The sequence below is a fragment of the Dipodomys spectabilis genome, unplaced genomic scaffold, assembly GCF_019054845.1.
Source record: "Dipodomys spectabilis isolate Male_0828 unplaced genomic scaffold, ASM1905484v1 ptg000094l, whole genome shotgun sequence".
In the NCBI taxonomy this organism is placed as follows: Eukaryota; Metazoa; Chordata; class Mammalia; order Rodentia; family Heteromyidae; genus Dipodomys; species Dipodomys spectabilis.
The window spans coordinates 18794228-18803821 of record NW_024870771.1 but is presented as its reverse complement, the minus strand read 5'-3'; the positions used below and the strand labels follow the sequence as shown (position 1 = coordinate 18803821).

At 35.3% G+C, this 9594-nt stretch overlaps 1 pseudogene; it reads left to right on the top strand.

Moving 5' to 3' along the window:
• Nucleotides 1-5370: 5370 nt before the first annotated feature.
• Nucleotides 5371-5827, top strand: LOC122112370 (annotated as a pseudogene).
• Nucleotides 5828-9594: the final 3767 nt, after the last annotated feature.

Sequence of the window (9594 nt, the reverse complement as noted above, 5' to 3'; positions counted from 1 at the left end):
GGTTTCTCATTTTGGAGCTGACTTTCCTTTCTGTGATTGCTTCCTAAGACTCTCTTCTTTAAAGTAGGACTCAAGGTATTGAGCAAAAAGTTAGTAAGATCTCAAGAAACAAAAAAAGGTATATATTTTATTCTTTTTTTCTTTTAATACTTTTTTATTGTAAAAATACTGTACAGACGGGTTACAGTTACATGAGCAAGGCAATGAGTACATTTCCTATCAAGCATTGCTGCCTCCTCTTTTGTTTTTCCCCTACCATCCTTTCCTTCCCACTTCCACAACTACAATGTTCCCTCTCCCCACCTAAATTGTAAGGTTCGTTTTTCAACATAGTGTCTTGTGCAGTTCATGTTACAATGGATCAACCTGTATCCCTATTTAAGCATTTTGTTTTTTCCCTTCCCCTCCCCAAATTAGAGAAGTGTATATACAAGGTTCAGGGCACTGACATCAAATACAGTGAAAACAGGGGTTATACCATGGGGGACATACAATCACAGTTATTTGGGGAGATGGAGGTCAGAAGATCCTGTTCTGAAGGTGGTTTTGGTGAAGGAATAAGACTATTTAAAAAAAAGGAAAGAAAAGAAAAGAAACGCAAGTACAAAATGTCAAAGTTGAGTCTTTTGAGGAACCTCCATACTGCTTACCAAAGTGGTTGAACAAGTTTAAACTCCCACCAGCAATCCCACTTTTAAGATTTACCCAAATGAAATCAAACAAAGCCATACTAAGGCTACCAGCACAACTATGTTTATCACAGCATTATTTACCATAGCTAAGATATGGAACCAACCCAGTTGCCCCTCAGTAGATGAATGGATCAAGAAAATGTGGGATATATATATATGTATATATATATACACACACACACACACACACAATGGATTTCTATGCCTCCATCAGAAAGAATGACATTGCCCCATTTGTTAGGAAATGGAAAGACTTGGAAAAATTATATTAAGTGAAGTAAGCTAGGCCCAAAGAAACATAGCTCCCATATTTTCCCTTATTTGCAATAACTAGTATATGTCTAGGACAAGCAGAAAAGGTTAAAAGCTATGTACATATGACCATATAAGATGATGTTAAGCAAAATGAACCCCAAGATAGGGACACAAATATTTTTTTCTTGCTATTGTTTCTAATGTATTTATAATGTACTGTGTGATTTTTTGTTTCTTTTTATGTTCCTCCCCCATGGTATAGCCCCTGTTTTCATTGTATTTGGTGTTGGTGCCCTGCATCTTGTATATACACTTCTCTAATTTGGGGAGGGGAAGGGAAAAAACAAAATGCTTAAATAAGGATACAGGTTGGCCCATTGTACCAATGAGATGTAGAAGACTCTATGTTGAAAATGAAAATGAACTTTATACCTTCAGGGGAGGGGATAGTTGTGGAGGTGGGAGGGAAGGGATGGAAGGGGAAAAACAAAGGAGGAAGCAACGATGCTTAATAGGAAATGTACTCATTACCTTGCTCATGTAACTGTAACCCCTCTGTAAGTATTTGTGCAATAAAAAAACTTACAAAATAAACTTCAAAAAAACTTCAAAGTTCAAAGTTCAAACTTCAAGGTTCAAACTTCAGTACTGATCACAATTAAATTTACTGTATTGGAAATATAAATAAACATATGAATATAAAATGAAATAATGTAAATTAAAAGACTGAATGATACTCAGTAATCAATAAATGAAAGTCTCTTTTCCTCTTTTAATGGGTAGTAAGATATTAATCTTTTTTTTTAATTTTATTTTATTTTATTTGAGAACATACTGTACAGAGGGGTTACAATTACATGGACAGAAAAATGCATACATTTCTTACCAAGCATTGCAGCCTCCTCCTTTGTTTACCCTTCACCTCCCTTCCCAGCCTCCCCCCTCCCCCCCACCCAATCATACCCCCCCTCCCCTCCCCACCGACATTGTAAAGCTGGTTTTGACATGACATTCTGTACTTCTCATTGTTGCAACAGGTCCACCTGAATCCTTAAACGACTTGTTTGTCCCCATCTCCTCCACATGTTATACTGACATCAAATATAGTGAAAGCAGGGGTTACACTGTGGGGGAGGGACATACAAAGCAACAAAGAAATAATCTTATAAATGCGTTAGAAACACATGCATGAAAGAAACAAAAACATTAAAATACATATTTGAGGGTTCGTTTTCCTAACATCACATTCTCTGACTTTTTCCGCTTGACTCATACCTATACTAGATATTGCAAATAAGGGAAACCATGGGACCTATGTTTCTTTGGGCCTGGCTTACTTCACTTAATATAATTTTTTCCAAGCCTTTCCATTTCTTAACAAATGGGGCAATGTCATTCTTTCTGATGGAGGCATAGAATTCCATTGTGCATATATACCACATCTTCTTGATCCATTCATCTACTGAGGGGCATCTGGGTTGGTTCCATATCTTAGCTATGGTAAATAATGCTGCAATAAACATAGTTGTGCTGGTAGCTTTAGTGTGGCCTTGTTTGTGATTATTTGGGTAAATGCCCAAAAGTGGGATTGCTGGGTCATTGGGGAGCTCTATGTGGAGTCTTTTGAGGAACCTCCATACTGCTTTCCAAAGTGGTTGAACAAGTTTACATTCCCACCAACAATGAAGTAAGGTTCCTTTCTGTCCACATTCCCTCCAGCATCTGTTGTTGTTAGAGTTCTTGATTTTTGCTGTTCTAACTGGAGTGAGGTGATATCTCAATGTTGTTTTGATTTGCATTTCTTTTATGGCTAGGGATGTTGAACATTTCTTCATGTGTCTATTGGCCATCCTTCTTTCTTCTTCAGAGAAGCTTCTCTTTAAGTCTTTCGCCCACTTACTTATTGGGCAGTTGTTTCTTTGAGGATTTGTTATTGGGTGGTTTAATTTTTTGAGTTCCAAGTATATTTTAGATATGAGACCCGATATTAATCTTTATAAAATAAAATTAAAAAATGATATACTACTGACTAGGTCACTTACAATCAAATTTTTCCATCGATTATTTGTTCAAATGAAAGGATCAGCTGGGCATTGATGGCTCATGTCTGTAATCTTGGCTACTCAGGAGGCTGAGATCTGAGGATCAAAGTTCAAAGCCAACCTGGGCAGAAAGTCCATTTATTATAAACCATCAAAAAGCCACATATATGGTTCAAGTAGTGCTAGCACTACTTTGCTCAGTGCTAGCACTGAGCAAAAAGACCTCAAGGACAGGACTAGTAGAAGAAGAAAAAAAGTAAACGATCAATGAGAAAATTTGGTTGATTTTATATGATACAGTTATGCTTAGCCTTTCTAGCTAATTCATCCATGTATGTAAGTTTAGTGACACTAAATGCACTCAAGGATATTCTTTTTTTTTTTATCAAAAATAGGGATATGAAACACTCGCGAACTTTGAAGATGCTCAAATTGCTGGTGTAACTGTAGAAGAGTATATGTAAAAAAGTGGTCTGTTGTTCAAAAACTGTCAAAATGCTCCCTGTCTTAAAACATCCAGAGAAGCATAATTAGCAACATATAAGCAAAACAAGACAGTTTTATAAACCTGTTCTCAGAAATTCTTTACCTTTCCTGTTGTAATTAGGACATTTTTCACCCAGACTATGAGACATGCCCTGAACTTGGCTTGAGTAGTCTGCATTTCTCCTAACAGTGTGTGTGTGTGGTATTAACCTAGTGAAATTCAGGATGGTGATAGTAAATATGAAGGTTCAAAAGATTTCTCCATTTGTTTGACCCTCTGAGCAATCACTTCCTTGGAAAAATCTGGAACAAACCAAACTTTTCCATTTTTTGCAGTAGTATCTGAGCCATTACACTATGCTCAGCAAGCATAACATTTACTTGCCAAAGAAAAACTCCCTGCTGCAAATTTAAGGATTTTTTTTCCCTTTGCCCTTCGATTTCACATCTGGTAGCTGACAGGAAGCTTTGTAACCCCTACACAATTTTGGCTTTTTCTGGAAGAGGGGACGATTAAGCACCTAATTCAAACTAATATTATCACTTTTTTACAGAATTAATGAGATGCTGTAATTGTCGATAGTGTTTACCTGCTACTCTGGGAGTAGATTTCAAAGGCGCATGAATTAGCCATCGCCAGCTTTATAATTAGCGAGTGACAACTTTAATTCCAACGGCATGTTTAATCAACAGCAACAGATGGAAGTGTGCCTGGTGGTAAGTCAACCCCTTCCCAGCTCCTGATAGCAGGTTTGTCCTGCTGGCTGTGCGTTATAAGCTATTTAGCATAGCAAGTGCTAAATTACTGGTAATATTCTCAGTCTTGGATGATCAGAGTTGTACTATTCCCAAAATAATTATCATCACTGACATGTACTGAGTACTTTTATATACTATAAACATACTCCGGTTCTAAGTTCCCAAATATCCACTCCGATTTTTTAATGCCACTGTTCCCATTTTGCAGATGACAGAGTTGAGTCTAGGGAAATGCACAGGATAACCCAGTTAATAAACACTACCAAGTCAGCTTTCTGGCTCCCAGACTTCGTTCTACTAACCTTCATATTTATGTGATTTAAAAAAAGCCATTCGCTTTTCTCTTAATCGTATATGGCCATTCATTGTAGGGACCCCAATAAAACTGGGGTCCCAGTTTTTCAATTGCACTCTGCTAGAATCCTGTGGATGAAAGGAAACAGGAACCATCTCCTGTGTCATTTCCTGTACTCCACACACATGCTAACCCAGTCACTCGGCAACTATTTGAATTAGTGATATTTGTCTCAAAGAGCATCTCTCAATAACTTTTAGGATGCACCTTCACTTCACTAAGTCTCCCTGAAGCACATTTGTGCAGACTTGCCTTCTACCACTGATATGCCAATCCAGAGTATGGTTTGAACACTGCCAGATAAATTTAGCTGGCTCAGCTCTCCATTTCCCAAAGTAGAAAACTACATTAAGGGAAGGGCTGTCAAAGCTTAGGAGTTTGGAGTGTTTAATCTGTCATATCGAAACACATATTGTCATTCTCCTCTCAATGTCTGTGAACTGCCCTAATGTTGAGATTATTTTTGGTAACCCCCTCAAAAAATAATAATAAATAAAGCAGCAAATCTGGCACCAGTGGCTAACAATTAAAACATTTATAACCTATATAACATATCCATGGATATGTTATACATACAAATACAGCATTGTATATGTATATATATGCATACATATACATATTTATATGCATATATGTGCATATATGTTATATACATAAACATAGCTCATATAGACTATCCATATTTCACGCATTTATGTGTATGTATGCACATATATGTTTATATTTAAACATATATATTTTTATATTGTTTACATCTCAACAATGAAAATTCCTTTCAAGAATGAACATTTTGGCAGGCTCCACGGTGCAAAACGTGCTGTACTCCCTGTACCAGCTGGGCAGACCCTAGCTCCGCATCTTCCTAACCAACTTCTTCATCCAGCTAGTCCGGCCTGGTACTGCCCAGCCCTAGGACACCGTGCATTGACAGCGTGCCTGTGGCTGCGTACGGATGTGGGTGCAGCACGGCTCCAGCAGAAAGAGGGTCTACAGGAACGTGAGATCAAGAAACCCCATTACAAGGTGGCCTATGTGCAGCTGGCCCTCGGACAGACATTCACATTCCTGGATCTGTTTCCCCGAGAAGGAGCAGGGCCCGGCAGCCGAGGAAGGGCTCCAGGGGTCTGTGTCCCAGAAGCAGAGCAGTGACCCCGGGCATGGTGGCGTCCCCTCCTGGTTTGGCTTGTGACCTCGCAGGGATGGGGGCAGGGCCCAAATTAAAGCTCTACTGTGTGAAAAAACAATGAATGAACATTTTTTTCAGCTTTTCAACACTGGGTCAGGGGCTTTCACCTCTGTCCTTCCTAAGGCCCCTCCATGTGACCATCATGGGTGATCACATGTGAGATCTATGACACTGGACTTTCAAATAAAGGATCTCCTTTAATATTCTCCAGATAGAAAAAAAAGAGATGTTTATTATAAAGTTCAAACTCATGGGAAAATTGTCTAAAACATCATTTCTTAGGAACTGAAGGTCTAATTTGAAGAAGTTCTGGCTCTGACCACAATTCTGAGGCCCTTTGTCCTCTCCAATTTGCTTTGTGCTTGTGGTAGAGAAATGACAACCAGCGTGAGATCAGGGCTGATACCACTTCTATTTTCTTGTAATTAACCCCAGGGAAGACCTTTGCTCCTTTTGGAAATACATAAATATCTAGTTGCTAGACAAAGTCTAATAGTACTAGAATTACAAGAGAATAAAAATGTCTTAAAATCATTTCTCATATACTGTTGGCTTTTTCTCTTTGACTTGGTTAACACATAGTGCCTTTAAGAAGCTCAGGTTTATTGTCATTGTTGGGTCTTTCCACTCTTTTTAAAACATGCATCTGAACATTTACACACACACACATTAGTGTCAAAGGGGCTTTGATTTAGGTAGAGTGTAATGTTTTGTCTCTGACAAAATGACTTAACACACACACACACACACACACACATACATACGTACACACACACACACACACACACAATCTTTCCAAGCCAGAAAAGTAATGATATCTAAAATCAAGAGGTTCACTATTTTTATCCATTCCAGCAAACTGAGTGATCAAGGAAATATAAGAAAATCATATACAACAGTCATTTTATTTAAAAATAAATAAATAAATGGAAAATTAAAAATAGTTGTAACTATTTTCTAAAAGAAATCATGCAAATGTGTATAAAATTAGAGCAATTGAGTGCAATAAGTGGCATGTGATACAATTGTTCTGGGAATCATTACCAGGCTTCACATGAGTCTCTAAATTATGGATGCTATATTCAAAATAAGAAAGTGGGAGATAAAGAGGAATGGGGTAATAATGATCAAAAACAAATATACTTATTGCCTTACCTATGTAACTGTAATCCCCAGCACATCACCTTTTCAATAAAAAAATAAGTAAATAAAATAAAAAATAAAATTCACAACCCTTTATGTTTGGAGTTTAATTTTCTTATACTTAAAACACTCTTATTTATTTTTTTACTTACCAAACTACATTTGTCATAATTATCTAAACCATTTTCTTTAATTTTATTAATTTTTTGGGAAAAAAACTTATAGAGTTACTTAACTTTATGTATGTGTCTGAAATCATTATGTTTTTAATTTCCAGAGTGGATTTCTAGGATTGAAAATTATAAAATTACTTATTTTCAATTGCTTATATTTTTATGTATAGATGTTGCTTTACTCATAGTTCATCATTCAAACAACATATTATTCAAAATTATCACTAAAATCATCTGCAAACAAAATAAAATGGTCTGAAATGAGTCAAAGTCGACTGGAAGGCAGTTTTTTAGCATTTCCCATTGCTGTGACCAGGATGCAAGGGACAATTCTCTTACTTATTCCTGTGTTATTGTCATTGTTTAATTCTTCCAAAGTCATACAGAAGCTATATCTAATATGTCCGCAAGTCTTATTTTGATGACAAACTTTGGTTAGATTTAATTAACATATCCCTTATATATGTGGACACAATCACAGATGTGTGGATCTGGTCAACTTGTTCGATTGCCATTTAGCAAATTAGCTAAAAGCTATAGGTGAACACTGATGCTTAGGTAAAAATAAGTATAAAGTAGAATAGGAGAGTATGGAAATTAAAGCTGAAATATTTATTTTTAATTCATGGACTATTCTGCTGATAGATAAAAATGTACTTGTTCACATTTGAAGAAGTCTAAGTAAACAAGTCAACTTATTTTGTGACTTGGCTTTCCTTTTAACTGAATTGAGGACAGGCAAAACAACAGCTAGCTAAGAAATAGTATTATGAATTTTTTTATTGTAAAGGTGATGTACAGAGGTGTTACAGTTACATAATTAAGGTAATGAGTACATTTCTTTTTGAACAGTCTTACCCCTCTCTCATTTTCTCCTGCTCCCCCCCCCATGCCCTTCCTCCCAAAGTTGTAAAGTTCATTTCCATCTTAATGTATCACTGTTGCTTTGGTTCACCTTTGTTCTGGCATTTCTGTGATTCCCTTCCATATGCAAATCAGATAAACGTATATAAAAGACAAAGGGTACAGAAATCAAAAAACAGTGACAAAGGGCATAAACCAAAGGGTGGAGGGGAGAAATAATTGTAAACAGCACATTATTAAAAACTCTTCTTGGAGTTCCTTTTGATAAGCTATATTTTATATGGTCATATACACCTAAGTATTTAGCTTTTATGATCTTCTTCTAAGAATATCCTAAACATACTCTAGTTATTACAATTGAAGGAAAGGATGCAGCCTATGTTTCTTTGGGTCTGGCTTGCTTTGTTGGATTGTGAATTCTATGTGAGGCAATTTACTCTCTGTATCTCACTAGGTAGCTGATTTTCCATCTATGAAAATGGCATTGTCAAAAAGATACTGGTTTTTCTCTCTAAGGAAAAGATAACCATTAATACCAGATAGTTCTAATGGGGCCATTCTTTGGATCACGGACACACTCCTACCTGTAAAAATTAAAATATAACAAAAGACCCACTTTAAAATATAACAAAAGACCCACTACTGAAGTGGTTTTTGTTGTTGTTGTTGTTGTTGTTGTTTAAAATCTTTGGAGCCTTGAAAGGTGATAGATTCAAATCAAGTTAAAAAAAGAATATCAGACATCTGGGACTTGTTTTGTGAAATTTCCATAGGCTACCTGTAATGGTTATGCATTGTCTATCTTTGAGGATAATTTGAGTTGCAGAAATATGTTAAATTCCTATTCCAAGAAAGCTTAGAAGAAAATGAGCAAACAATGGAATGACACTTTATCAAATACATTTTCACATATATATCTACATACATATAGATATATATGTATATCTATATCTACATAGATATATAGAGAGATAAATATAGATATATATTTAGATATATAGAGAGGTAAATATATCTAAATTATTATGTTATGAGAATAATAATATATTAAAGCAAAGGTCAGAAAGTACTACAAGGTAATTCTTTTCATCTTCTTTGTTGAATATATACTGCAGTTGAGCTTTTAGAATAAATAAAACTGCCTGATGAATTCTGATATTTGTTTTTTCTGATTATGAGTTTATCTTCTCTTCTTTCATCATATTTTGGAAGGAAATGATAAAATTATAAAATGAAAATAAATGTAGAGTATTTACTATATATATGTGTCTACATATATATACATAAATATTATATATAATCTGTCTACATATCCATATCTCTATATATGTCTACATATATATAGCTATATACAGAAATAGATATATAGATATCTAGCTATATAGGTAGATATAGATATATATCTATTATAAAGACATCTCTCTTTAGAGACACATATCTATATCGATATGTGATACATACATATATCTCTAGATATACCTATATCTAGATATATGTCTGGATCTACCTCTATAATCTATAGCACTAGATATCTTTACAGATTATATATATTAAATATAGTATATAGACATATATATTATATATCTATAATTATGGAAACATCTATCTAGTAGTAATTACATTTCTTTTCATTTTACAA